Here is a 27,736-nt window from a genome sequence, read left to right as displayed (position 1 = left end):
CCTGAGCCTGAATGTCTACACTGCAGTTAAACATGCCCTTGATCTGAGCCCCACAAGCCTGAGTCGGCTGTTACGGACTGTCTGAGTTTTTTAATTACAGTGTAGATATACCCAACGACAGACAGAACTGCAGGAACTCTGTGTGTATGAAATGATGGTTTAGGGAGGAGGGATTTGTTTGTTAGGAACTGGGGAACCTTTTGGGAGAGGAGAAGCCTATACAGAAGGGATGGGCTTCACCTAAACCAAATTAGAGCCAGACTGTTGGCATGTAAAATTCAAAAGGTTGTAGAAGGATTTTTTTTTCTTTTTTTAAATGAAGGGCTGGGGGAAAGCCAACAGGTGCAAAAGAGCAGAGTTTGGGTGGAGACATTACTGGGCTAGAGTTGTCCTTTAATAAATTCATCCCTAAGGAAAGAGAATAGGGAAAGACGTTGGTCAAGTACAGGTAGGCGCTAGTCAGGAACAGTCAAATAATAAGTCCCATTTAATTATAACACACGAAGACAAGCAAGTGAATATTGACAAAATATGCAAATACTTATATACAAATGCTAAAGTCTAACTGCTAAACTGGGTGAGCTCGAGTGCCTGGCATTAAAAGGGGATATTGATATAATAGGCATTGTGGAAACTGGGTAGAATGAGGGTAATACAAGGGTACGCTGGTGGGAGCATGGCACTTTGTGAAAGAATATGGATAGAAATTCCATGCTTGAACTATAGGACTACAGCAGTAGGAATACACTACCAACCGTCTGACCAGAATGGCCATGGTGACTCTGCAATGCATGGAGATGAGAGGCTACAAAGACAGAAAATGCAATAATAATGAGGAATTTCAACTTTTCTATAGACTGAATATTTGTCACCGTGGGAAGGTATGCAGAGATATTTCTTGACACGTTGAATTACAGTTTCTTGAAACAGCTAGTCCTGGAACCCACAAGGGAAGAAGCAATTCTTGAGTTAGTCCTAAGTAGAGCACTGGATCTGATCCAGGAGGTGAATTAGCTGAATTGCTTAATATTAGTGACCATATTGTAATTACATTTAACATTCTTGTAGGGGGGAAAATGCCAGAGAACCCCATCACAATAGCATTTAACTTCAAAATGAAGCTCTAAAAAAAGAGGAAGCTAGTTAAATGGAAATTAAAAAACAGTCACAAGGGTAAAATAACTGCAAACTGCATGGAAACTATTGAAAAATAGCATAATAGAGGCTCAACTAAACAAAGCCCCAAATTTTAATAATAATAATTAATAATAACACTGTAAGAGAACCAAAAAAAAATGCCACCCTGGTTAAACAGAGTATAAGATATGGTTTGAGGCAAAAAGGCATCCTTTTAAAAACTGGAAGTAAAACACTGATGAGAAAAATAGAAAGGAGCATAAACTCTGGTAAGTGAAGTGTAAAAAGTATAAGGCAGGCCATGAAAGAATTTGAAGAGCAACTTCCTAACTGGGGGACAGGGACCTAAGTACATCATAAGCAGGAAGCTTGTCAAACAGTCAGTGGGGCCACTGGACGATCGAAGTGGTTAAGGAGCACGCAGGGAAGACGACGATTGTGGAGAAGCTAAATTAATTATTTGCATTGGTTTTCACTGCAGTGGCTGTGGGGAGATCCCCACACCCTAGCCATTTTGTTTAGGTGAAAAATGTGAACTGTTTCAAACTGAGGTGTCAGTAGAGGAGGTTTTGGAACAAATTGATAAATTAAACAGTACTAAGTCACCAGGAACAGATGGTATGTACCCAGGAGTTCTGAAGGAAGGGTTTGCAGAACTACTAATTGTGGTTTATAACCTATCGCTTAAATCGGCCTCTGTACCAGATGACTGGAAAGTAGTTAATATAACACCGATTTTAAGAAGGCTTCAGAGATGATCCTGACAATTATAGGCTGGTAAGCCTAACTTCGGTACCAGGCAAATTGGCTGAAACTATAGTAAAGAATAGAATTAGCAGACCCACAGATAGATGAACAGGATATGTTGGGGAGGAGCCAACATGTTTTTGGTGAAGTGTCATTTTCCTTTACAAATCTATTAGAATGCTTTGAGGGTGTTAAGAAGCATGCTGTGTACTTGGACTTTCACAAGGTTTTTGAGGAGGTGACTTCCCCCAGGGTACAATCTGGACTGTTGAATCGTTGTCCCTTTAATTCTCCAGCCCAGGGGTGCCTTTTATACTGCTTTGGTAGTGACAAGCAGCCTCTCCAGACTCTGCTCACAGACAGCAATTAGCAGAGGTCCCCAAAGTGTAGGGCATGCCCCCTAAGGGGGCACAGTGGGTCTGGGTCATTCCCCACAGGGAGAGAGTGCTACCCAACCCCTCCCTGCCCTGAGCTCTGCTCTGTCTCTGCGGCCCTGGCTCTACGCCTGGTCCCCATCCCCAGCCTTGGCACAGCTCCGCACTGGGCTAGGGGCTGTCAGTCCCCACTGCTGCCCAGTTGCAACTCTGCTCCTGCCCCAGTCTTGGCCCCTGGCCCCGATTTGGTTCCCGGCCTCAGACCCATCCCTGTGGCCTCAGCCTCGGCCCCCTTACCCTTGTCTGTGTCCCCCCAGCCCAGTCGCGCCTAGCTCTGGGGTTGGGGGTGGACAGTAGGTAAGGAGGGGTGTGACCCTCAAAAGTTTGAGGATCGCTGATGTAATGTCTTTCCTTGCAAAGTTACACAAATGCTCTTCCAGCCACTCATGAACAGGGAAACACCCACAAATTCCCCAGCCCCCCGCCTTGCACCTCAGGAATGTGTTTTATACTGTATTTTATACTGCTCAGTAGACCCTTGTGCATTACAAGCTCATTTTAGTCCAATGTTCCAGCAAAGGGTAATGTTTATATGCACCAGCCTTGTTGTCTTAAGTGGAGTTCTAAAGCACTTCAATCCAAATACACCCTAGATTAGGTAAAATAATAAAATAAGTTTAACTAGAGAGAGAGATTTTTTTAAGTCATTATAAGAGGTAAAGGCATACAACTTAGAATTGGTTACACAAGAAATAAAAGGATAAAACTGCAAAGTAATTTGTAAACTTTACCAAGATGCATAAAATTTGAAAGCAAAAAGATTTCTCTCACCGAAAAATGTTCACATCCATACTAACTAGAAAGCCTTCCAGTTAGGACCAATTTCCCCCAGTCTGATGCTGCTATTGTGGTTCAAGTGATCTCGCTGCCTCGAGTAGAGATGTGGGAGGAGAAGAGACCAGAGGCCTTTTTTCCCCCCTTCTTGTATTTTGACCTTTTGTACTGGAAAAGTTTGTGGTGGGTCAATGAGTCAACAGTTCCATTGGGTATGTGCTCTGCCAGCTGTCCTCCAGGTGAATTGTAAATTTCTTGTTTACAACTCCCCTGCTGGTGAATTTCCAGTTAAACATGTAATGGCCTCTTAGCAGCTAGCTGGCATGTCAGTGTGCTTTTGTCTCTGAAAAACTAGTTTGAGCCAGGTTTTCTAACTTTGTGTCATGTTACAGTAAAATTGTTATACAGTAGTTTCAGAACTTTACATACATCGAACACAGATGTACCCTTTGTATCGGGGATCGATTTATCGCATCTCGTCTGGACGCGATAAATCGATCCATTAATCGACACCTGTACTCCACCTCGGCAGGAGGAGTAAGCGGAGTCAACGGGGGGGCCGCGGCAGTCAATTCGCTGTTGTGAGGACGGCCAGGTAAGTCTAACTAAGATACTTCAGCTACATGAATAGCGTAGCTGAAGTTGCGTATCTTAGTTGAACCCCCACTGCTTGTGTAGCCCAGGCCAAAGTTGCCACACACATTTTACCAGGAGACTGTTCAGTAGGTTGAGTTTTCAAATGATACCTTAGAAGGCATACTTTGTACACAATATATCATAATCATATAACAGTGGTGAATATAGGGTACAGGATTGGGGTATAAAGTATCAGAGGTCCCTCTAGCAAAGGCTCTTAAGCACAGTAATCACATGACTGCTAAGAGGGGAGATTCTCTCATGGATCAGTAACTGGTTAAAAGATGGGAAACAAAGGGTAGAAAGAAATGGTCATATTCCACAATAGAAAGAGGTAAGTAATGGGGTCTCCCAAGGATGTGTACTGAGATCAGAGCTGTTTGATATGTTCATAAGTGATCTAGTTAAAGGGGGTAAATAGTGAGATGGCCAACTTTGCGGACGATACAAATTACTCAAGATAGTTAAGTCCAAAGCTGACTGTGAAGAGTTACAAAGGGATCTCTCAAAACTGAGTGACAGCAACAAAATAGCAGATGAAATTCAATGTTTACAAGCGCAAAGTAATGCAAATTGGAAATTTATCCCAACTATAAATTCAAAATGATGAGGTCTAAATTACCTGTTACCACTCAAGAAAGAGATCTTGGAGTCATCACGGATAGTTCTCTGAAAACATCCATTCAATTTGTAGAAGCTGTGTGGCTTTTTTTAAGCTAAGAATGTTAGGAACTATTAGGAAAAAGATAGATAAATGTCATAATGCCACTGTATAAATCTATGCCCACACCTTGAATACAGTGTACAGTTCTGTCACCCCATCTAAAAAAAGATATATATTGGGAAAAGGTGCAGCGAAGGGGAACAAAAATGATTAGGGGTTTGGAATAGCTTCCATATGAGAAGAGAGTAAAACGGTTCATCTTAGAAAAGAGACAGCTAAAGGGAAATATGATCGAGGGTGTATAAAATCATGAATGGTAAGGAGAAAGTGAAAAGGTAAGTGTATTTCACATAACAAAAAATAAAAACAAATAAAAAAAAAAGAATCTAAGAGTCTCCTGATGAAATTAATAGGCAGCAGGTTTAAAACAAATAAAAGGAAGTACTTTACACAATGCAGTCAACCAGTGAAAACTCGTTGTCTGGGAATGCTGTGAAGGTCAAAGGTATAATTGGGTTCAAAAAAGAATTAGAATTAGGTAAGTTCATGGGGGGTGGTAGGTTCATCAGTGGGTAGTAGACAAGATGATCAGGGATGCAACCCCATGCTCTGGGTGTCTCTCAACCCCTGATTTCGTGAAGCTGGGACAGGATGGCAGGATCACTTGAAATTGCCCTGTTCTGTTCATTCTCTCTGAAGCACAAAAGACTGGCTAGATGGACCATTGGTCTGACCCACTATGGCTGTTCTTATGAGCACTGTTGGTAGTCTCGAATACCCACTCAAGTAGGATTCAATTCTGCAGAACTTGTTTAAAGAAGTATTTATACACTATTTTCTTGTTTTCATTACTTTAGTTAACATGACTCTTAGCACCATTATTAGACACAAGCTTCAGTATGTGCAGTCCAAGAATTCATATTTAAGCTGTTCAGATCTTCCTAGCAAAATGTGATGTGGCACAAGTTTACAGTGAATTGATGCGAAAATAATTAAAGCAGCATTTGTACTTCTTTGAAGTTAAGGGTCTTAGATTGTTACAGTAAAATGTCCTTATTTCCCCAAGGATGTAACTTGGTGGTAGTAAACTTGTGTTGAATTGAATTCAGCTATGGTGCAACTAAGTACTGCTCCATTGAATTTATCTTGCACTATGTGTGAATATCACCCACATTGTCCTCCTAAAGAAGTTTTTAATAAAACTATTAGATCAAATAATGATGAATGGTTGCCAATTTTTATTTGAATTTCAAATATTTGTCCACTCAAGTCTATTCTAATGCTTGAAAATGTACTGCACATATGGAATAGAGGCAGAAAATGTGACTCAATAAGACTGTAAATCCTCCATTTAATTTGAGATACAGACTTACTATAATGACTTTCCATCTATATTTTTGATATCCATGTCGCTTTGAAATGAATGAGATTTCTTTGGTAAATATGCATTTATATAGTAATATGCTCCCATTCATGTCTTGGCAAGGCATCACATTAATTTTCTCCAAGTCCCTCCTAGAGAGTTATTTTTATCCTGACGTCCATAAGTGAATTATACATCTACATCCTCTCCCTTCTATCCCATTCTATTCTCTCCCCTGCACTAAAAAAATTGTCTCTTGGTTTCTGCATGTGTTCAGTCATAAGTACCTTTGACAATATGATTTTCAAGACACAAACTAAAGAGCCAAGCACTCTGATTATCAGACATGGTTAGTTTTAATACCATTGTTCGAGACTCTGCCTCCAATAGCAGATTTCTAACAATTCCCTGTTGCATTACCAATTATGCAGCTCCACCAGTGGTAGACCCATTTCTAGTTTTTTAGGCATTTCATGTAACCCAACTCATGACAGATCTAGGTGTTCAAGTGGCTAAAATAGTGGCAGCCCTTTGTGTCTTGACAACTTTCGTGTTTCAACCATAGCCACCACCAATGGAGCTGCAGTGATGGAAAACATGTAGAAAAATGCTGTTGTATGCAAAGACTTTGCTGTCAGCCCTGCAGAACAAACTGCAAGGTTCAGTAGAGTTCCATGGGAGCTGTGAAATTTTTGTTGACATTTTGTTTATCTGAGGAGTGCATCTCCTTTTGTGGCTTTTTGTAGCTGAGTTTTCATTTTTCAAGTAAGACTTTTTAAAAAAAAAGATTTCAACAGTTTGCTTCCTCAAAATAGTGGCTTGACAGTAAGTTTCTTGTGCTGCTTTGATGGTGCCTGACTCATGACTTTTTTGAAAACTTGGGTTCGGAAGTTGGACATACAGTGATCCCACAGAGACAATGAATATATGCTTTCCAACGAATGGTGATATTTCATGCACTCCCAAATACATAGTTAGAGCATGAAGTAATTATTAAAGTACTTGATAGTGTGGTAGAACTTAACTTGCATGGAGTTGGATCTTGCAGTTGGTATGCACTGAGCAAGGAGACAGAAAACAATTAGAGTAGAGAATCAGTCCTTTTCTCTTTATTAAACACTCAAACCACAATAGCAATTAGGTTGGGCCACATTATATTAGGCACTGTGCAAATATATAAAAAATGACCATCCCAGTCCCAAAGAACTTACAAAATAAACACAGGACTTAATGGTTGATGAGACGGGGGTTGGGGCAATGACAAGGGAGACAGGATGAGAGAGAGGATGTGTTACTCTTTCAGGAGCAGTATATGGAATTTGCTGTCTGCCTAGCCATTCTAGTTTGCTCTTCTGGTTAATTGATATTTGTTGTGCTGTTGGAGGAAATGGCACAGTTTTTTGTTTCTTTGAATGTGGGACAAAACTGCCTTTTCAGCTCCCGCTGTTCTTCTGATATCTGAAGTATCTTTACTAGTGGAAAAAGGCATCTGGAATTTATCTGGAGAATCCAGAAGTATGTCACCTATACAGCAGCTAGTAGTTTGTGTCACCACTGTGGATTTTGGATTGAGGTCACGGCACTGAATGAAGTCTTTTGTGCATTTGACAGCATTTTCTTTGACAGTCCCTGTGTAGAGTCAGCTTTCATTGGTGAGTGGGGTTCTTGGGCATGCGTGGATCTTTCACACAGCAAGAGGGAAGAAGAAAAACTTAATACTGAAAACCAATTTAAAAAAAACCCTGCAGAAAAGTGATTATAAAACCACAAAAATGGGCAGGAGAGACAGGAGCAGGTGTGGAATGTGCAACTACTCAACTTTTTAATATTTTTTTTTATATGCCCAGATTTCAAATTGACCATGTCCATTTTACATTTTTGTATTAGAATATATGATTTTCTTTACTTTTTATGGGCCTGCATAGCCCCAGAGCTGTTTAAACATTTGCTTCTATTCTTTGCTTGTACATTATTCAGAGTAAGCAGTTATTATGCATTTTTCACAATGGTGTCTGATCACTGTTCATAAACTGCAAAAGTTCTAGAAACTAAGACAGGTGTTTACTGAGAATGTGTCCAAAAATTAGCTCTGCAGTACTATAGCACTCAGTCTAGATGTACTGATAAAATACATTTGAACGTTGGATCCCCTCACAAAAGGAACTTACAATATCCTGCTTGTTGGAATCTAGCATGGTGATCATACCAAAAGCAAAGGGAGAAGATTAGTCATTTCACAATTCTCTTTGACCTTGAACCCTGCAATTGCCTTTATTTCCTTATTTTGCAGGCTCCGATACGTGTCCTCTACTCAAGAAATAGTAATTGGCATATATAACTTATTGATGATAGAGAGGCTTGGAAGAATTAGATTTACATCAATAAACGTTGATTTCACCATTCTCGCGCTCTCTCTGACATTTCCATCAATGGTAGTTGAAATTTACAGGTAGAGAAAGTGAGAGATATTGCCTGAGAACTTACTAGAATTTGATGTAAGGATGGATACTTTGAATATTTTGACACATTAATGACTTGCATTTAACTGTTACAAAGCTTTAACTTTTTTTAAATCTCTGCATATGTCATTTAATAATTTTCTGACCTTCCCCATCATGTCCCTCAAATGTGAAAATTAAATCAATAATATAAATGTTTAAAATCCATAATTTTGAACAACTGAAAGTAACTGTATGTATACACACACTATATATAAAATAGAAAGTTATTTAAAATAGACATTGATATTTGTCAATTAAAATATTAATTCTGCCAAGCAAAACAAAAATGATGAAGTAATACTTGGTCGGGATATCAGGTGAACTTTATAATACTTGTGTTTCTCAGTTTAAATTATGAATACCTTATTCTTCAATCTGTGCTAGAAAAGGTGTGGTAGTAACCGTGCTCTTAACTTGTTTTAGGGCAGTGGCATGTGAAAGAAGTAGAGAGTTAAAGTTAACTTTTTTTTATAAAGATAGCTAAAGACTTAACAAGAATTAACTGACTTTGTAATAAACTGTCACTATATTGTAGTTTTGGAAGGTGAAAGTCCAAAAAAACCCAACCCTTGCTTATTGCAAACTGGAGAAGTAATGAAGGAAATCTCCATAAAATCATACAAAACAAGCTGACATGTTAAATATATTACAGACCTGATCAGTGTTTTGTTTAGGTTTCTTTAATCAGAATCAGAACTGAAATGTTTCCCTGTTCCAGCTGGATTGTATGTAGAACATTAGCAGTTTTGAATAAACAGAGCCAAAGTGTTTTTTGTTGTTGTTGTTTTGGTTTTAATTTCTATTTATTTATTTAAGTATGTGGGAAGGAGTTGCTCAAAGGACAGAACAGATGATTGCATTATAGCTTATTTTTGTTTCTGTCTGTGGCTACTACAAGGGCTTAATTTGAAGAGTCAAAAATCCACCCCAAAACAATCAATCTTCTACTGGGGCAGATATCTTCTTTGAAAAGATTCTGTAAGGATTTTCCCACACAAATTGTTCATCTCTTGGTTTGTTGGACAGATAGGAAAACGGAGTTGTTGTTTGACCCATGTGCATATTCTGGCTGCTGGAATGAAATGAGTTGGAACTGCAGACTGGTTTTCCACTGAGCATGTCCTTCTCTAGCAATGTCAGGGCTTGGGTGGGGTCACTCTTGTTCATTAAGCTTTTCAAACAGACTGTTGGATTTTCATCAGCTGGACACATTTAATGTCAGGGAAAAACAGAACTGGCTTGATGTACAAAATAAAAATTACATATGTATGTATTTTGTTATATAGACTTTAAGTTGCTGCACTTGAGATTTTGTACTAACATGTCAGGTATTTGTAGCTTGTAAACAAAACGCAAACTAGATTCCCATTGTCTCTGGCAAGGGAATTCGAATGGGTGGCATTGTTGTCAGGCTATTTGAAAGATGTGCATTTGCTTAAATTTCATCTCCGCTAGAAGGATATTCTGATCAGGAGCCAGGATTTGGAAGAGAATGGCACCTGGTAATGTGTAACACTTTAAAGGTACCCTTGTTTGTTTGTTTTTCAATCTGAACTTATAGTTTCTTTTAAAATGCATGGGTTCTAATATTTGATTTTTTTAATCATAGGGTTGCTTTGATACAAATCCGTTTCTTCTAAATGCTTTTTAATTTTATGTCAAATTATAATATATGTATTTTATAGTATACTGACATCAGCAAACAAAAACCATTTAAGAATAGACGTTTCAAGAAATTTCACATGTATTGAAATTCTTTTTCTGTACCTAATGATTTTTGGTAATAGCTCTTTAAAGAATATATAGAGTATATCTGAGAAGAGAAAATTAACACTTCTGTGCATCTGAATATAAAAGTATAACTAAGCTTTGATAAGTAATATCTGGACAGCAGTGGCTCTGAGTAAATTTCTAGACACAAGATTCTGATTTGCAAAATGACCAACAACTGTGCAAGTAATGCTCAGGGGTATTTGAATAATACAGAATGTGTGCTCAAATATCTAGTTTTTTAATGTGTCTAAGTCAGACTGACAATATTCATATTTGCAGATTGTTTTGACTTTAAAATGAGGTAACGCTGCTTTTTGAAGTAGCTTTCTACAGTTGGTTTACGGATAACTTTCAGTGTATTAGCACTGTTGTGATAGCATCCTGTTTTGATTGCAGCAATTCGTTTTCCAGTTTTATTAAAAAGTAGCTTTTGGGGGCATGCTACAGCATTGTAACTGCTGCATGGGGTCTTAGCTGTTTGTCTCTACCTTGATCTTCAACATTGATATTTAAACGTGATTACTACAGCATTCTGTGCTATGGGAGCTGGTGTTCAGTCCTCACCTTTTTCTATAGGGACTTGTCAGCTCTAATTAGTGATGACTCTCATGTGTTTTGGGAAGTGTAAATAGCGAGAGATGTCATGTGTATGCCAATTTTATAAACAAGCAGGGAATTCAGTTTTACAGAATTAATGTTTGTATACCTATTTGCACAGATCACTAAAACAATATATTATTGGAAATGGAGGTGGATTATTGTGACTGGGGGAAAAAAATAGTGTGTGCCTCAGAACACTCAGATGCTTTATGGGCAGCAAGCAGGTAAACAGAATAACAAAAGATAACAAATATTGTAACTGGGGCTCTCGATTAATCGCAGTTAACTCATGCGATTAATCACGATTGTTTTTTAGTTAATCACACTTTTAAACAATAGAATACCAATTGAAATGTATTAAATACTTTTCGATGTTTTTGTACATTTTCAAATATATTGATTTCAATTACAACACAGAATACAAAGTGTACAGTGCTCACTTTATAATTTTATTACAAATATTTGCACTGTAAAAATAAAAAAAGATGGTATTTTTCAATTCATCTCATACAAGTACTGTAGTGCAATCTCTTTATCTTGAAATGCAACTTACAAACATGAATTTTTATTTTACATAACTGCACTCAAAAACACAATGTAAAACTTTAAAGCCTAGAAGTCCACTCAATCCGACTTCTTGTTCAGCCAATTGGGAAGACAAACAAGTTTGTTTACATTTATGGGAGATAATGCTGCCTGCTTCTTATTCACAATGTCACCTGAAGGTCAGAACAGGCAAGGTATTTACATGCCAAATATGCTAAACATTCGTATGCCCCTTCATGCTTCAGCTACCATTCCCATGGACATACGTCCATGCTGGTGCTGCTCGTTTTTAAATAAATAAATAAAAGTTAATTAAATTTGTGACTGAACTCCTTGGGAGAGAATTGTATGTCTCCTGCTCTGTTTTACCTGCATTCTGCCATATATTTCATATTATAGCAATCTTGGATGATGGCCCAGTACATGTTCGTTTGAATAACATTTTCACAGCAGAATTTGCAAAACGCAAAGAAGGTACCAATGTGAGATTTCTAAAGATAGCTACAACATTTGACTCAAGGTTTAAGATTCTGAAGTGCCTTCCAAAATCGGAGAGGGTTGAGGTGTGGAGCATGCTTTCAGAAGTCGTAAAAGAGCAACACTCTGATGCGGAAACTATAGAACTGAACCACCGAAAAACATGATCAACTTGCTCTGGTGGCATCTGACTCAGATGATGAAAATGAATATGCATTGGTTCACGCTCTTTGAATCATCATTGAGCAGAACCGTTGGCGTGGGCACATGTTCTCTGGAAGAGTAGTTGAAGCATGAAGGGATATATGAATCTTTAGCACATCTGGCACCTAAATATTTTGCGATGCCGGCTACCACAATGCCATGCAATCACCTGTTGTCACTTTCAGGTGAAATTGTAAACAAGAAGCAGGCAGTATTAGCTCTTGCAAATGTAAACAAACTTGTTTGAGCGATTGGCTGATCAAGATGTAGGACTGAGTGGACTTGTAGGCTCTAAAATTTTATTTTATATTTGCTTTTGAGTGCAGTTCTTTTTTTGTATGTAATTCTACATTTTGTAAGTTCAACTTTCATGATAGAGATTGCACTACATTATTTGTATTAGGGGAATTGAAAAATACTCTATATAATTTTTATTACAAATATTTCCACAGTAAAAAAAGAAAGTGAGCACTGCACACGTTGTATTCTGTGTGGTAATTGAAATCAATATATTTGAAATGTAGAAAACATCCAAAAATATTTAAACTATATTCTTATTGTTTAACAGTGCAATTAATTATTTTAATTGCAATTTTTGAAATCACGATTTTTTTTTAAATTACTTGACAGCCCTAACTGTAACTAGTGACATTCACCATCAGGGAAGGACTGATGCCTAGAAGTACCATTCCTCAAAAGCATTGTCTGTAAATTTGCCAGGCTGCATACCATATTTGTTTTTGGAATAATGGTTCTGTTGGAAATGCTATTTTATAGAGACCGTTCCTTCTGGCCTAACAGTATTTAAAGTACACTTGGTTGACTGGATATTTTCAGGCATTATGGCAAAATATTTCAGTCCATATGTGGCTATATTTTATATAAAAATCTTTCAAAAAATATTTGGCTTAAAACCAAATGGGCTGTCACAATATAAGCAGGGAGATCTTACTTTTGCCATATGTTTCAGTGTCTGACTTTGGCTGGGGAAATCATTGCTGTAATGAGTTTGATCTGTGGAATTGCTAATTTGTAGCACTATTCTAGCACCATCTGCTGACCAACCTATGGTGTGGCAATGACATTTCGATCTGCTTACGTGTTTGCTTAGCTCGAAGTGTACTCACAACTTAGCATCAAAAGGCAAGAAACAGAACCATAGGCTAGTCAGTTTATAAGTGTTTGGAAATAAGATTTTGACAGTATGGAAAATGAAAGGATCTGTGTACAATAATGTAATTTGAGTTGTCCAGTCGCCCAGGCTGTCGCAGAAGACTCTGCTACAGAGAGAGACCTTTAAAAGAAACCAAATTTTGTTGATTTGGTTCCATGTGGTGAATCGCTGTGGTATTTGTGCCCATCACTACTGTAATTTCTAAGCTTGCAGAGAAGAGGATTTGACAGCATGAGATCAGTTCAGGCCCTAGATCTGGTAGGATTGTCATAGCATGGGAAGCTGATTGATTGGCTCTGACAGGCTTTTGTCATATGACTGCTTTTTAAACAAACAAAATTGAGTCTGCACTCTTCCTATTTAGTCTGTGCACCTTGACTGGGATTTAGTATGCTTATGTTGTAATAAGCGCTGTTTGGGCTGCTTTTTCCCAGCTTTAGTATGTAAATATTTATATTTGGTTTATTGATGTACATAATTAGCTTCCCTGTTTGAATAGTTGTTAATGTAAATAGAATAGATATATAGTCTGAGAAGTACTTGATGTAGGTGTCTTAACTAAAATTTTTGTTTTTAAATTTCACTGAACTATCATGCTAAAGTTTTAAAATATAGTCTCTCTTGGTTTTGTCTCTTTATTTTTAAAGAGTCTATCAAATTGTTAAAATGAAGATTGGGACCAGTGCAAGTTTAGTCCATTTCTTTTAAGTACAGGGAGCTACATTTTTCAAAAATTAAATATCACGCCTAATTTGGATTTAATTTTGGAGCTATTTCTGGGAAACAAACCGGTAGTGAGTAAACTGGTAGCAATACAATTAAGATAAATAAAGTGACTGCTGACTTTAATTGTACTGGATAAATCTAATTTGCAGGCTTTTTTTTTTTTTCTCTTCTCTTGGCTTGTATCTCAAGGATCCTGAAATCAGAAACCACACCCATTGTGTTAGTAATTTTTTTCCCAGGGGCTTGAAAAGCTTCTTTAATTCCTATAGCAGATTTGTTATTTTTCACAACTGAAGAGCCAATTTGGTTTCTTCTTCGAGTGGTTGCTCATATGTATTCCACAGTAGGCATGCGTGCTCGCCACGTGCACCGGTGCTGGAAGTTTTCCCTTAGAAGTACCCATACTGAGAGAGCACCGCGGCGGCCTTGGAGTGGTGGCTGTATATCGCACTAAGGGGGACCGCACGCTCCCCCCACCCTCAGTTCTTTCTTGCCGCCAGTGAAGGTAGTCGGAACTTTGTGCTCCAGCTCTGCTGCAGCCTTTCTACTGAACCTTAGTGGTACCGTTCGTGGATTGTTACTTCAGTGTTAGAGTGGGATCGGGGCATGCGCCGTGCCCCAGGCTTCAAGTCGTGTGACTCCTGTCGCCATTCTGTGCCTAGGAGTGACCCACATGCTGAGTCTCTCCACTGTTTGGGTGATACTCACATCAGTGAATGTTGTAAGATCTGCAGGTCATTCAAGCCACGGACCAAGAAGGAGAGAGACATTAGAGTCTGCGCTCTCTTGATGGAATCAGCGTTGGCCCCAACTCTGGCGCACCAGGCGGACTCCACTGCCGCCGCCGCCCCATCGGTACGTAGTGAGGCACCCTCTACTAGCCGGCACCATTCCCCCTTCAAGAAGCAGGGAAAGGGCCCTACCTCGCAGCGGCGCTGAGACAAGGAAAGAGGGGAGGCTGGTCCCACGTTGGGCAGCCCACGGTCCCCCCCATGCTCAAGGCCTCCGACTTGTGTTGAGCGGAGCAGCCCGGCACCGTCCGCATGCACTTCTCCACCGTTATGGATGCCATCGACGCCACAGGCGATGAAGGCTGCGAAAGACGTTAAGTCTCCCGGTTCCAGGCACGCAACTGGTGACAGGTCCCTGGTCCCGGGGCAAACCTCCATTGGGTGTCCATCAAACCTGTCCTGCAGGTCGCAGTTCCCACTCTAAGGACCATTCCCCGCACCGTTCAGTGCACAGCAACCGGTCATCCGGCAGCTCACTCCTCCCTTGACGCTGACCAGACCGTCCCGGTCACCACCCGGATGGGGGTCTCGGGGACCCTCTATGCCGCCTGCCAGCGAGCACAGGCATCGAGAGAGGCATTGGGAACGTTTCCCTTCGCAACACGACTACCGTAGCCGGTCTCGATGGGATAGGCGTCATCATTCTCGTTCTAGTTCCTGCTCAACTAGATGTAGTGCTCAAGATTTCTCTTGTGATTCCTCAGCACCGGAGCTCCCGCTGCTGGCATAGGTACCGAAGCAGCTCTTCGTGCGGGTACCATTCCTCGACTTCAAGGTCCAGGTTATGAGGGAGGCGGCATCGTAGGCACCGCCGTCCATACTGTTCCTGTGACATCATGCGCTCGATGGTGATCTCGGCCTCAGCACCCAACTGCCTATTCTCGGCCCGCGCGGCTCAGCTGGGACAGCTGCCGCCACCAGGCCCTCAGCTAAGTCTCGGCTAAGTGGCAAGGGGCCCTGTGGCAGGGAAAGTGGTGCCAATGGGCACCGTGGCCGCAGATGCCCGCCCAGACGGGCGCCCACTTGGTCGCCAGAGCGTCTCAGGCTCCATCAGCCTTGTCCAGCCGCCTAAGAGAAGATCGGGCCACGAGTCGGCGGACCTGTGTCCAGACTCTGATCTGGGGCTCTACACCCCCCCCCGGTACTGACCGAGGCCCACGGCTCCCTGCTGGTTCTTTCCCCGGCACCGGACGACACCATAACGGTGCTTCCGCCACCAATCCCTCAGGAGGATTTTAAGGCACACCAAGACCTGCTAAAGCGAGTGGCATCCAGCCTTCAGCTGCAAGCCGAGGAAATGGAGGGCCCCTCAGAGTCCCTCTTTAATGTGTTGTCCCCCTCGGAACCAGGCCACGTGGCTCTGCCCCTGCACCAGGGTGTAGCCAACATTTCCAACACCCTGTGGCAAACTTCCGCCTCCTTGGCGCCAATCTCCAAGAAGGCTGAAAGAAAGTACTTTGTGCCCGCCAAGGACCATGAGTACCTGTATTCCCATCCGGCACCTAACTCACTTGTGGTAGAGTTGGTAAACCACAGAGAGCATCAGAGCCAACCTGCACCTACCCCCAAGAATGACACCAGACGACTGGACTCCTTCTTCGGTAGAAAGATTTGTTCCTTGGCAAGCTTCCAGCTCAGGGTAGCTAACCACCAGGCCTTACTGAGCAGATACGACTTTAACCTGTGTGAGTCTCTGCCTAAGTTTTGAGCCTCTCCTCTCAGACAGGGACAGGAAGGACTTTAAGACGCTACTAGAAGAGGGGCTGGCGGCAGTGAAAGCAGCCCTGCAAGTGGTGTCAGATGCAGCCGACACAGCAGCCCGCTCCATGGCTTCAGGGATCTCCATGCGCAGGGTGTCATGGCTCCTCCCATATGGACTGTCGATGCAGGCCCAATCCCTTATGCAGGTCCTCCCGTTTGATGGAAAGGTGCTGTTTGTGGACCAGATGGACATCAGGCTGCATGGGATGAAGGATTCCCCCACCACCCTGCAGACCTTGGACCTCTACGTCCCTCCAGCTAAGGACAAGGCCAAACTGCAACCATCGGCTCAACCTGCGAGGAGCAGATATGAGCCCCCGTATAAGAGACCGAGACACTAAAAACGCCGGTCTCAGCAGTAGTCCCACTCCACCCTTTCTAAGGGAAAGAGGCAGGGAAAGACTGTTTTGACTGGTTGCAGAGGGGCACCAGGCCTTGTTGCCAGGGAGACCCCACCCAATCAATAAAGTTGGTGTTCTGCAACCATTTGTCTGCCTTCCGCATGGTGTGGACCCGTTATCACATCAGACCAGTGGGTCCTCAGCACCATTTCCAAGGGCTACAGGTTCCAGTTCACCTCACCCCCTCCAAACCACCCGCCCTCCCCTGTAGGTCCAAGGGACCCTGCGCATGCCCACCTCCTAGGGCAGAAGTTGGACCGTCTACTGCACTTGGGGGCGGTGGAAAGAGTACCAGTAGAATTCCAGGGCAAGGGCTTCTACTCTCGTTATTTCCTGATCCCGAAGGCCAAAGGGGGCCTCAGGCCCATCCTGGACCTGCGGAGCCTAAACCATTTTCTAGCCTGCTCCAAGTTCCGCATGGTGTCCCTGGCCTCTATTATCCCATCCCTGGACCCGGGGGACTGGTATGCAGCCCTGGACCTCCAGGACGCATACTTCCACATCCATATTTTTGAGGGGCACAGGCGCTTCCTCCGCTTCCTAGTGGAGATGGACCACTACCAGTTTGCAGTCCTCCCGTTTGGCCTATCCATGGCACCCAGGGTTTTCACGAAGTGTATGACTGTGTGGTAGCTGCCTACCTCAGGCGGGAGGAGTTACAGATCTTCCCATACCTGGATGACTGGTTTCTCAAGGGTGACTCTTGTTCCAAGGTGCAGACCCACGTGGAGCTCTCCTTTCAACATGCACCAGTCTCGGCTTAGTAGTGAACAAGACCAAATCAACCTTAGTTCCAGTTCAGCGCATAGAGTTCATTGGAGCGCTGCTGGAGTCCTCCAGGGCCACAGCCTCTCTCCCCCTGGACAGGTTCGAGGCCCTAAGAGGTCTCATCACCTCGGTCACAGCTTTCCCGGTGACAACGGCAAGGGCGTGCCTTCCAATTCTCGGTCACATGGCGGCATGTACGTATGTGGTCCGCCATGCCAGGCTCCGAATGAGGCCCCTCCAGCTCTGGCTAGCCTCCCTAATTCTTCCAGGCCCGGGATGGGCTAGACAAGGTCCTCACGGTTCTGTCCCCGATTCTGGCTTCCCTTCAATGGTGGTCTTATCCAAGCAATGTGCTGCAAGGGGTTCCCTTTCAGGAGGCCAACCCATCTATGGATCTGGTGACCAATGTGTCAGACCTCGGCTAGGGAGACCACGCAGGGGACGTGTGTGATCCCGGACTTGTCCCTTCACATAAATGTCAAGGAGCTCAGGGCAGTATGGTTGGCGTGCGTGGCCTTCCACACGCACCTTCGTGGCAAGGTGGTCAGGGTCCTCACGGACAACACCACAGGGAAGGCGGGACTCGCTCCCTAGCCCTCTGCTGGGAAGCCTTGAGCCTATGGGAGTGCTGTATAGCCCACGATATCTCCCTGAGGGCTGTACACCTCCCGGGGGACTGCAATACGCAAGCAGATTGCCTCAGCAGGGTTTTCTTCCCCCAGTACGAGTGGCCGCTCCACTCAGAGGATACAGTAGACGAAAGAATTTTAATACATTGCACAGCTTGTTTAGAAATAAATGTTTGGTTGCTTTTGAATGGCTTATTTGCTTTAGAAAAATAAAACTTGATTTTACCCAGTACAGAAGTCACTCTCTTCCTGTTATCTTAGTTCCTAATAGCTACTCCAGATTCTTGATCATTCTTAGTCATATGTTCTCAAATACATGTTTCCAAGAACTGGCTATTATGTTTTATTACTATTATTTGTATTACTGTAGTGCCTAGGAGCCACAGTCCTCGATTAGGACCCCATTGTGCTCAGCGATGTACAAAACAAAAAGACACATCCCCCTAAAGAGCTTACAATTTAAGTAAAAGTAGTAATTCTCTTCGAGTTCTTGAACAATATATAGGAATATTTGTACCAATGAAACTTCAATTAAATTTGTCAGGACTTGTTTCTTTCAGGTTGTCATTAATGTAAGTAGGCTTCTCTTGTTGCAGAGTTGAAGGCATGAGATCTCTACTGTAAGGCAATTATCTATTCCTCATGTAAGGCAGTTTCCTGTTTAAAAGTGTAGTGAACAAACAGATCTCGGGCTTGCTAGGCGGTCCCTTGTCCCTGTCACTACTTTTCATACACTATATTCTTGAGAGTTACCATGGGCAGGCTAGTCATTAGAATTGTTTTCTCTGCAATATTCCAATACAATGGTGACCAGAATGAACAGCACTAAGGTAACCAGAATATTAGATTTTACTGTGTTCTGATCTTAAAGGGGGGTGGGGGGAGAGGAGGGTAATAGTTACTCCTGCTCCTGTGAACAGTTGAACCAGGTATGAAATTTACATATCATAAATGGTAGTGAGCAAGGCAATTTTTTTAAGTAGCTGAACTTGGATCTTAAGTAGAACAGTTAGCTGGTCATAAGTACGAGTGATACAAAATATCTTATCTAATTTATTTATCTCCAGTTAGAGAAATAATTTTCACTTCATCCAATTCTAGTCCTGTAGCTCTCAACTGAGTCAATCTCGCGTCTTCTTTGTTTATAATTGCATGTCCTTCAATATCTTTACATTGGGGCAATTACCATACATGCCTTTTTCAGATACTAATTTTTCGATTATGTATTATTTACAGTATTTTCTAATGTGGAATTCCTCTTCCTTTCCATTTGCAGTCCATTAAGATGGCTGCTTAGGCTTGTGAAGCTTAAATTTGATTATACAGATCCTCAAGGGGAGCAAGCTCTTTATCCTATTTCTACCCCTAGTGAATCAAGGAAAAGCAGCTCAGGCCCTATTTCAAATACGTAAATAGGTTCCTAAAAGAGGCTCGTCTACAGAGCAACCCATTTTACCATCCTCAGACCATCCTTACGTTCTGCAAATGGCTGGCAGCCGTTTTCTTTATCCATCTTCAGTCATTATCATTTGATCTTACATATGCTTCCAGGGTGTTTCTCCAGGATCGTTGTTGCAATAACATTGGCTTTAGGGAAGAAGGAAAATCACTTCTCTTTCCAGACAATTTTTTCTGATCAGGATTCTAAGTAAAAAGAAAGCTGAAGCAAAAACACAGCGATACAGTTCCTGAAGCAGCTTGGATTCAGTACAGACACAGACACATGATGCTATGGGAAGTCAATCAGAGGCTTGGACTGAAGATTCATGCTGTCAGGTACAAGTTTTAATCTCAGAAAAATGTTAACAGAAGAGGAAGATGGCCATAATGAAAAACACATGTTTGTTTTTGTGACATCTACTTTTTATTGGAACCCATTGGGAATTCTGATCTCATACACAGGCATTTTTCAATGATTATCATTCATGTGATATCTCTCCAGTAATCCTGAGTATCCCCTCCACAGCTCACCCCTATATCATCCATTAGCAGAGCTCTAGCTCCAATTATGTATTCTCTAATCCCTCAGTTGGTGAATGCAGATAATCAGATTTTTATTGTGAAGGAATCTTTGCCCACTTAATTCAGGGAATGGCTACCAGAAAAAGCACCGTATCCACTAGCTGGAAACTGATTCATTGAGGTCTCATACACAATGCTACTCCTTCCATAGCTAACATACCTGTTCTGGTCATGACACCCAAGGTGTCTGATAAGGTTTTCATAGTAACAAGGAAGAACATGATCAGGCCTATCCCTACTCCTGTCCTGGCTGAGCAAAGTTCATATCTCTGTGTGCACTTCCCACCAAGAAGGAAAAGAACATGAAAACTTGCTTGTCAGAAGTCAGATTAGCAGCATGATTCCTGTACCCAAAAATATCTCAATCAACATAAGTTAACTTGGTGGGCTGTTGATCTACCTCTTTGCATCTGGAAACAATAATAAAATGTCCTGCGGTCTGTGTGTGCCAGGACCCAGATGTGAAGTGGTAATGACATCTTGCAAAGATGGAAAGGTCCCTTCTGTATGTCTTCTCACCTTTTCCACTGTACAGAAGATAGGAATGAGAGAGTGTTAGTGATTTTGTTAGTCTTTCTGAAGAGGCTATGATCCTCAGGCCTGATTAACCTATTGTTGGTTCTTCAGATGCCTCTACCTCACTGAGGAGGTCTGCTATTGCAAGACTATCCATCCATCTGGGGCCACACAAGTTACAATGAACACTAGGATTATTACTCTCATGGACTCCAAAAGAGAAGTCAATGAATAGAATGTATTATACTGGCTGGTGGAAAGTCCATTGTTTAATGTGTTAAACCGGTAAAACACAGCTTTGAGTTTCCCCAGCAGAGCTTTATTGTGAGTGTATGAGTGCCTTAGCAAAAGGGTCATGTCTCTGTGGTATAATATTCTTGACATGTACAAAGCTTCCTGCTCTTGAACAAATCCAATATTAAATGTTTCCTTAAGAAATCAGCATTATTTCAACCCTGCAAGATCACAATCTTGGAACCTCACTCTGCTCATTACAGCATATTCAAATCGATCCCCTGTAGAAGGCATTGTTATACTTCCTGTCCATTAGAGTAGGCCTGCCAATGGCTACTATCTCCAATCAGAATTAATTTATCTGAAGTTTAGAACTTTCTCTAATAAGGCCCACTAATGTACTTTTAATTCAGACAAGTACTGTCATAGCATTCATTCCTTTAAGTAAACTGAAGAAATATTCCTCCTTCACTTAAGCATCAGTCTCAGAGCAAGAGTAATCATTTGTCCTGTATTGAGGTTTGCTAGTCTGCCATTAGCTCAGTATCTACATATTGGTTATCCAAGTTTAGTCAATGTCATTTCCTTTCTTTTGGCAGAAGTCTTCTCCTTCAGATCTTAGAGCCTAAGTGAAGGAGATATTTTTATATATAATCTACCTCATTTTGGATATCCCTATTTAAAGGATGATCATGCTTCCCACCCTAGAGTTATATTTCTATGAAAATCTCATTACAGTGGATCTGTGGACTTTAACACATGCTTACCTGAAAACTTCCTTTCATCAAGTATAGGCCACCTGCGGACAAATAGAGCATCTAGAATAGATGGAAATTAACATCCAAGGATTTGGGTTCATTTTTTGGTGGAATTTACATTCTCTCCAATATAAGTACTTTTTCTTCAAATTGTATTTAACACAATCTGATTTTGGATTATCCTGGCTGTGGAAGTTACCTTTATCAGAGGGAGCTTGGGAGATGGGGCCTTTCCTCTGCTGCCAGTGACCGAAAGGTCTGGTTCTGTCCTCCCCAAACTGAAAGCAGACTGAAGTGCCCAAGGACATAAATCTGTGGACCCTATTAGTTGAAAAAGGGAAACTTTTTTATGTTAGCATAGATACATTTTTGTTAGAGATCTCTTCCTCTATATTTAGTAGAGATATCACAAAATCACCCTTATGAATCAATATCTTCTGCATCTCAGCTGTGTCTCTCTCATAGGATACTACACTATCCTTTCTCCTGCGATTTACCAGCTCAGGTACAGGATTAAAGGAAGCACAATGATTTTTCAATGCCTGGTGGCTGCACAATGAACTATAGGAGCCTCCTGGAAAAAAGACCAACCATCCTGGCAGAGGCTGGAGGACCAGGATATTACACACTTAAAATGGAGAAATTGACATACTGTACTTGAAATGAAAATAAAAAGGTGACTGTTTTTAAAATTTGGCTTCCATTCTAGTAATGTTTGGATAAAGAATACTCCAAAACGTACAAGCAAAAAATTGATATCACCACCACATACATTTCTCCCAAGGGCAACCATCTCTTCAAGCCCCCCTTCTAATATCCAGGGCCGTCCTTACCCATATGCGAAGTATGCAGCTGCGCAGCTGCGTGCCGCTCCACCCAGCCCCGCCCTGTCCCTGCCTCAGCCCTGCCTCTTTCTGCCCTGCTCCACCCCCACTCCCCTGAACTCTGCAGCAGGGCCGGGGCTGCACTCACCAGCGGCAGGAGTGCAGCAACTTGGCCCTAGCCATGTCGCTGGTGAGTGCTGGGGGGGGGGGGGTTCCCGCTCCTCGCCAGCCCTCCCCCTGCTCCTCCCCCTCAGAGGCCTGGGGCCTGCTCCTTGCCCACTGCTGCCCTGCAGAGGCCTCCCCCACATGTAGGGCCCCAGAATAGCTAGGGACGGCCCTGGTAATACCTGTATATACCTGTAATACTTAGCTAATACCTGTATATTCAGCTGAAAGAAACAGCCCACTGTCTGATTTTTCCAGTAAGTGTCTCTCCCCTAAAGGATTACTCTTTCTGATTGATTTGTGGCTTGTTTATCTGGGTGTCTGAGGCACACTCGCCAGGTGCAGATCCTATGTCTGGAAAACCCCTCTTGGCATTGGAACCCTGCTGTCCAGACCCTGGAACTGGGGCTTCAACTGTAGGGCACATCCCAGTTGCTCAGATGTGTTCCTGCAGACGTGCTCACCTGACTGGGTGACTTGTTGTTTCTCTAGTTACACCTTTCAGTGTAACCATGTGACAGTGAAAGCAAGAAACATTCAGGCTTTGGAAAGGGAACTTCTCTCTCTCTCATATCTATGGAAAAACAACATAAACTTGAGCACAATTGCATCTTCGTCTGATCTCAGCCCTCTATCAGTGTCTGAGGTACGTCTGTGTTCAAGTTAGGTGGAGAGTCCTTTGTTTCCCCTGAAACAAGTCTCTCTCTTGCTGCTGCCTGTGTACAGGGACTCACCATTGAAGTCCTTGTGGTTATAAACATTGTTTTACTCATGATTCCCCAATGTGAAAGCTCATGACCCAGTCATGCTGAGTTCATGTGCACAATATGCCTTGTTACATGGGGGGGAGCATCGCTAGCAAGTCAATAATTGTTAGAAGCTGGCTGGATGACTTTCTGTGTTAGCACCTCACAAGGTGAGAAACACCCCCTCCTCCTCCACTATGTTATACCTACATCTGAAGTAGCCTATGCATATACCAGCTTAAACTATTTTTCATACAAGACACAAAGTTGGGTCAAATACAAAATGGAGGTTCTAGTCCACAAATCAGAGTACAAGCATAAATGAGATTCACAAAACAAATGAATAAAATTACGTAAAAATATTCCCCAAACAGTCTTGGTGCGGAGTTGGGGTGGGGACTTTGGGGAAGGGTTTGGAATGGGGGCGTGGAAGAGGGAGGGCAGGGGCAGGGCCTCATGGAAGGGGTGGCTTTTGTATCTTTATATGAAAAGGTGTCAATGATGCGGCCCTCGAGCCAATGTACTAGTCCTCATGTGGCCCTCATGGTGATTTGAGTTTGATATCCCTGGTGTAGACTTTGCTCACACACATTAATAGTTTAATGAGCTTTGATTTTAGTCCCCAGTCAGCCAAGTCCACCTGGACAGATAGTCCCCAGTAGGCTAGCACCCCGGTTTGCTGTGAACTAGATATTTGTGTAGACAAACCCCTTATAATGATGGGGAGGATGACACAGTTTATATAGATATACAAATACTGGTAGTTGGAACAATAAATATGTGAAAATGTGCTCTCAAATAGAACAGGGGTTCTCAAACTGGGAGTTGGGACCCCTCAGGGAGTCGCAAGGTTATTGCATGGGGGGTTGTGAGCTGTCAGCCTCCACCCCAAGCCCCGCTTTGCCTCCAACATTTATAATAGTGTTTAAATATATAAAAAAAATGTTTTAAATATATTGGGGGAGGTCGCACTCAAGGGCTTGCAGTATGAAAGGGGTCATCACTACAAAAGTTTGAGAACCACTGAAATAGAAGATGCCACTTTGAAGTTCACTTAATTTTTTTCATAAGGCTAGATTACTGCTTCCTAGCTAATCAGTTTCAATTGGCACTGCCACTGTTAACACTGAAACTTACAATTTGACTATGCTATACTTGCAAAAGAATGCATATGCTCAGTTTTCTTTGGCAAGCTGATAGTTGTGGATTGTTTCCCAGAAAAGATGATTTCTAGCTCTGGTACCAGAGTTGGGATGGATATGTGCATGCAAGAGAAATAAAACAGTAATTTGGTAGTGCCATGTAAAAGTAGAAATAAATAGCAAAATGTGGTTTGACTAATAGCAACTTAAGTAAGTATGTCAGTTTTAGGAAGTATAAACAGATTTAAAAAATCCTTGCCATGTAAATGTCAAAACAATAATCATTACAACAGTGAACTTTTGTTCAGAGATATTACACAGTAATATAATCATCAGACCTCTCTCTTTGAGTGTTACCGTATTACAGAGTGAACATAATTACAAAACCGGTGACATTGTTTCTAGTTTTTTTATTAAATTGAGTGAAATCTCTGATTATACATATTTCAGAGAGCAGGTATGTCTATCAATTGTTAATATTAAAAAAAAAAGAACATGTATGCTGTTTTTTGCTAGTGAATGTACTTCTAATATTCTAATATTAGATATTTGGTTGCCATTTATTCAAGTATTTAATTCTCTTCAGCCCATTTTATGCTGGGTATGTAATTAGTGTGTTAGTTTTTCCATAACAACCTCCCTTATTTTTTTTTGAACTATTCCTCTATAGTTGGACTATTTATTTTTTTTCCAGTGAGAGGCAGCCTAGCAGATGAGAAATTAATTCATTTTCTTTTGTGTAGCCATTTCTGCTAGGAAGCCCTAGGAGGGCTACCAAAAGGTTATTTGGTAATAAATATTCAACAATTGGTGATAGTTTCCTAATTGACCAGATGCCATTGCTTCTATTAAAGTTAGTTTTCTGTATAAAACCATTTTTTAGGAAGTTGAGAAACAGTGTCTAACTTGATAGTATGGGTACCACAGGAGAGTGGGTCAGTTAAAGTTAATTTTGATGTCTAAATTATTTAGAAAAGTTTCTTTACTGAGTAGCTGGACAACCATATGCATTCCATATGGACTCCCGGTCTTTAAAGCTCTCTGGTTCATTATTTGGGTTAAGATTGGGATTACTTGCAATTGGTGTCATTGGTGAGGGGAAAGAATTTATTTTATCTTCAGTTCTATTGCAAGCCCATAGAATAGCCTTTGCTAAAAGGAGGTGTAATTTCTGGAGAGTGTGGTTTTGTTTTTTTTTAAAATGAATTTTAATTAATTGGTAGACAAAGAATGTTTTCATTGACACAGTTTTCTTGTTCAGTAAAGACCTGGGTTGGTCTGGGTCAAAGTGCTCAATGTCCACTACTGCTTTGTGTGCTGGCTGGCTTGAAAGTACCACTGAATATTTGGAACAGCTAGTCCACCCTGTGTAAAGGGTTTATACAAAGTATCTGCACTCACCCTTTTTTATTTATTTATTTATTTATTTATTATTCCATATAAATTCTAATGACATCCTCTGTGTTCCTGCCAGAGTTTTATCTGGGATGATTACAGAAGGATTTTGAAGTAAGAAAGATGCATCTTTGGCAAAATTTTCATTTTGACTGGGGCTGTTCTTCCCAACCAAGAAATTGCATAGTTCCCCCAACACTCCAGGTCTTTTTCTGTTTGCTGAAGTAGTGGTTTGATATTTAAATCGTGAAGCTCTTCTAGGTTGATTTGAGATGTGAATTCCCAGATTTCTTATAGAATTTGTTGCCCATTTGTACCCAAATGTTTTCTGGAGGAATGACTTCTCAGAATCTGGCAAATTTATAGCTAGTATTTCAGATTTGGCACAATTTACATTAAATCCAGGCATTTCCTGAAATCATCAAATATTTCCGTAAAACTAATGTCTAAATAAATTTGACAGTCTCTATATTTTCAATCACAAATTAAATTCTGCTTTAATCTTGAAATTAGGCAGTTATATAAAAGCAGCATTCAGTGCCGCTAGAGATCTATTAAACATGACAAAAGTTCTTTTCTTTAATTTTTATAACAATTTAGGGAAAATAACAAGTATAAAACTTGAGTATTTAAATGTGAGCTTAAATCAAATCTCTGCATTATGTGACTGTAGGACTCAAATATTTTCAGTTAACATTCTTGTAACTTCTCACTTACTACAGTATCTTATTCCAGGAAGTGTCCTTTGATTATTTGGTTTTACTTTTGGTGGCGGAGGTGGATCCTAACCGCGAACATGCAATGCTTTGACTGACCTCCATTCTCTTGCTGCTGGTCATGGCTGGTTGCTCAGCACAACTGTAATAATGAGTAGTTGATTATAAACTGTGCCCTATATATCCGTCAAGCCTCTCGATGAAAATGAGTTATGTTAACTGTGTTAAATAAAGGCACGATATGCTGCTTTTGGATGTCCAAGTATCAGACCCCATACGTCTGACTAAGTGGGTATTCATCCACAAAAGCTTATGCTCCAATACATCTGTTAGTCTTTAAGGTGCCACAGGACTCATTGTTGCTTTTTACAAGTATCAGCAGTGACCGTCTCCATTTGACAAGAAGGCTTATGACCTCTTAGGTGGATGCAGCTCTCATTTGTTATCCATATATTTGTCACCTCAATCTGTCTTACTGTATTAATTCCATTTGTGGTTAGACATGAAGTCCATTTGGAAACTTTAGCTACTGCAGAAACTGGGAGCCCACTTGCTGGTGCTTCGTGCCGGGAATAGAATACCCCAGCTTTTCCAGTTGGTTTCTGAGTGCAATTTAAATTGGCATGTATGACTCAAAATCACTAAATTAATGAACGTAGAGACTACCTCTGTCCTTGCATGATTTAGAATTTGTGGAGATCAGTAGGAGCCCTGAACTAATAGCCTACTGTTTTTAAACAAGAGGGGATTGATGGCAGGCATTTTTCAGTGGGGTGCCCTGTTGGTGTCAGTGGTTGGAATGAATTCTGTTGCAATCTGCTGACTTTCAGGCCATCTAGCTATGCCAATAGTTTATCCTAAGCTTTTAAGAAGGGGTTGGGCAAAGATGTATGGGGATTAAAAGTATCATGGTCTGGTGCTTTCTTATGTAAACTTCTGATTCAGAGACCAGACTTGATTCAGAGACCAGTCTGTTGAAGGCATTTTTATATTGATAGCCCATAAATGTTTTAGGCACCATTAAATATGGATGCACTCCACTTTCTGTCCCTGTGTTGAAGTTGTTTTAGGGAATCAGGGTTTTTTTTTTAATTCCCATCCTGCTGAAATCA

At 41.4% G+C, this 27,736-nt stretch overlaps 1 protein-coding gene and 1 long non-coding RNA gene across 13 annotated transcripts in view; one reads left to right on the top strand and one right to left on the bottom strand.

The window, feature by feature from the left end:
• EPB41L2 (erythrocyte membrane protein band 4.1 like 2) overlaps positions 1-27,736 on the top strand; it is a 245,713-nt gene that overhangs the window by 85,503 nt on the left and 132,474 nt on the right. Inside the window, exon 1 of one of the 12 annotated variants that reach the window (XM_045009896.1) lies at positions 9,451-9,522. The exons of 10 other annotated variants lie outside the window; for them this stretch is intronic. The gene's annotated coding sequence lies outside the window, so the exon portion shown is untranslated. Of the gene's footprint in view, positions 1-9,450; positions 9,523-9,685; positions 9,780-27,736 lie in introns of those variants that run through there. One more of the 12 variants, XM_045009895.1, reaches the window with a different exon arrangement.
• LOC123366434 lies at positions 20,078-26,734 on the bottom strand. The gene is made up of 5 exons (XR_006578069.1): positions 26,626-26,734; positions 23,090-23,199; positions 21,836-21,957; positions 21,646-21,696; positions 20,078-20,655 (listed from the first exon to the last, which is right to left on the bottom strand). It is a non-coding gene; the product is annotated as an uncharacterized LOC123366434 (long non-coding RNA).

The sequence above is a fragment of the Mauremys mutica genome, chromosome 3, assembly GCF_020497125.1.
Source record: "Mauremys mutica isolate MM-2020 ecotype Southern chromosome 3, ASM2049712v1, whole genome shotgun sequence".
NCBI lineage: Eukaryota > Metazoa > Chordata > Testudines > Geoemydidae > Mauremys > Mauremys mutica.
This window is presented reverse-complemented; position numbering and strand designations above follow the sequence as displayed.